The 3,238-nt window shown below is 38.4% G+C and overlaps 1 pseudogene; it reads left to right on the plus strand.

Moving 5' to 3' along the window:
- The first annotated feature begins 201 nt into the window (after window positions 1-201).
- LOC134913005 (5S ribosomal RNA) lies at window positions 202-321 on the plus strand (annotated as a pseudogene).
- Window positions 322-3,238: the final 2,917 nt, after the last annotated feature.

Below are 3,238 nucleotides of genomic sequence, written 5' to 3' on the forward strand. Positions count from 1 at the left end.
AGACAGTGGACAGCAGAAGGTGGGGTCCCCTACCTATTTTCTACTCATCCTTTCTATACATTTCTGTACCCTCTCATCCAGATGCGAGACCACTCTCTGCAATGCCTACAGTAACAGAGAACCTGCACTACTAACTGGACAGCAGAAGTACCCTTGTTGCTCATTCTCCATTACACTCTCTCATTTGTATCCCAGTGTTGCCATTACTGCCATATTTCAGCGGTAAACGCCCAACCTCATCCGAACTTGGAAGCTAAGCGCTGACAAGCCTGATCAGTACCAAGCTGGGTGACCTCTTGGGAATATCAGGTGCAGTAAGAATTCAACCTATGATCACAAACAGCAGAAGTGTTAGAGCAACTTCCCAACTCTGAAAGCCTGTACCCACTCTGCGATTATCCTCCTGACAATCACTGTTTACTTAATACTCTCCATTGGCAATTTTTGTTTTTGTTTTTTTCCTCAATGTCGTTTGTTTTCAAAATCTGTACAAACGTCTTCTTACATTAGGATCTTTTGTGTAGCAAACATAGCTTCTACCAAGGGGACCACCATTAACCAATTGGTATTCCAATTATGGTTTATATTATTATTATACCTATTCTCAAGCCTTCTTTCTAGATCACATAGGTTAATAGATCACTAACAACCTATAATCATTACCACAGTGATCTCACCTTCTATTATTTATCTTGACTTATTTAGGCATATAATTGTTTTATTCTTTACAAAAAAATTTTTTCACCATAGGTGCTCTTAATTTTCCATCAGGTTTATCCTGATTTTTGTTAACAATTTCTGCTAATTGTTATACTTTATACTTTTCAATATTTCTGTGTAGACTGTTATTTGTATACTTTGTGTACTTGAACAATTTTTTTTGTATCAAACTATCTTCTTCTTTTTATGTGACATTAATATTAAAAGTTAAGTTTTAATAAATTCATAAATTTTCAAGTGTGCCCCAACACAGAGTCTTTCTTTTTTCTCCTCCTTATCTAATTATTACTGACTCTGGGAGCACCACCAAACTACAATAATTATTAGATACCTTCCTTAAGGATCTCTAAGCGTAATACTGTTGGTTATTTGAACAGATTTTTACAATTCATGTATAAATCTATGTTCTTTACTATAATATTTTTCCTGTGCGGAACCAAACCAAACCTTCCTGTTAACCTTGTAACCTTTGCTGAGTTAATCTTCAGTTTCAGGCTCCAGCACGGATAACTTATATATTGTATCTTTATATTCTGACACTTGTTCTTCATTTATTCCCTTTTTGATACTTTTTGAATGCTCATCAAGTACACATGCTACACAACACACGATAATTTTATGTGAAATTTCACATTCAGGACTTTAGGGACACGCTGCCCATTTACACCACAAGATGGCAGCATTCAGTTTAAGAAATGAATTAACCAGTAGACATACCATGCCAGAAAATCTTGATGACATATTCGCTAATATTTCGGAAACATCATCCAGTAATAAAGGATGGGAAACAGATTTGCACAAATTGAGATCCTGTCTACAAAGAAGACTACAATCATCTTGGGATATAAAAACCTTGGAAAGTTATAATAAGAATAAAATTACCCCACGTGGATTGAGACCTAAAATATTTCCTACTTTCCAACTGATTACTGAAAGTTTGATAACAGAATGGGAAGGTATACTTCTGAAATGTTCAGAAGATCTTATGGCTGTGTTACTTAAACATAACCATCTGGTTCTCAATGAGTGTGAGAAAGAAATTGAACAACTTACCAAAAATTTGGAGGAATGGGAGAAAAATACCAAATTTCAAGAAACCTTTGAAAAAATCAAAAAGGATTTAGAACCCTACGAACAAAGGATCACTGACCGTAAAAAACATTAATTCATTCGTGATATGAAAGATTTCAAGACTGGCAACGTCTTCCACTGGAAGAACACTAACACACGCAGGGAATATTCCAAATTCCAAGATAGGTACTCATCTTCAGAAGCGGAATCATCTGGAGGTGAAGACCCCCCAGACTCAGGTGATAGGGAGGCCGACTTATATAACTACCGAGACGACCTGAGCCCCAATACATCAGCCCATTTTTTAGGGGCTGGCAGGGGTGGAGGAAGACCAAAATTTCATCAAAGAGAAAGACGAGGAGGGGGAGCAAAAAACCAATGGGATCCAACAGAATGGCAACAACCAGGACCACCGAGATACCCCATCAGAACCAACCGGAGGAAATAACTGACCATCTCAAAGTGATCAATTTATCCAATAAAACCCTGACTGATGATCACTTTAAGGTTTTTACCAAAGGACTCTCGTTCTCACCTTCACAACATCTAAAACGTTTTGCATGGGAAAAAGATCTGAAACTTTTTGGACGCAAACTGCTCCTAAAAAAATTCTTTGCCTCGCGAACTCTGTCACCAATACCCTTGGACCCAGACGAAATCTCTCAATCTTTGACTGCTGAAGAGTTAGAAGCTATCAACACTCTGGAAGAACTACAAATGTCCAACCAAGATCCCACAGACAAGCAGTCCAGACCACGATGCAAGAATAAATCGTTTTTCTTTCCTCCCGAACACATTTCAGCTGAAATTAAGATCTTTCAATAACTTGTCTCCAGAGATCTAGACAAAATATACCTACAATCAAGGAAGAACCCCAATTATGGAGACAATTTAAATACAACAGAGCATAAAACCTTACGAGAGATACAATCCTGGTCAGATTTAGTCATTAAACCTTCCGACAAAGGGGGTAACATAGTACTATGGCCGAAGGTAATGTACACCACCGAGGCCATGAGACAGTTGGGAGACACACAATGATATAAACGCATACTCTTTGACTCCACAGATAACTTTAGGATTGCTTTGAACAGGATTTTGGATCGGGCTCACTCCATGGGCACCCTTACCAAAGAAGAAAAGATATATCTCACGACTGATAAACCAAAAACTCCTACCCTTTACCTACTGCCAAAGATACATAAAAATATAAATGTCCCACCGGGGCGCCCTATTGTATCTGGTCAAGGGGGACTACTTGAAAAACCCAGTGTTTTTTTGGACTTACACTTGCGCCAACATGTGCTCAACCTTCCCTCTTACTTGAGGGATACCACCGATGTACTTCAAAAATTGAATGACATCAGACTGGATGATAACCACCTCCTGGTCACCCTAGATGTCGAATCTCTATACACTAGCATCAATCATCAGGTGGGCATACGCG

This window comes from Pseudophryne corroboree, chromosome 4, assembly GCF_028390025.1.
Source record: "Pseudophryne corroboree isolate aPseCor3 chromosome 4, aPseCor3.hap2, whole genome shotgun sequence".
NCBI lineage: Eukaryota > Metazoa > Chordata > Amphibia > Anura > Myobatrachidae > Pseudophryne > Pseudophryne corroboree.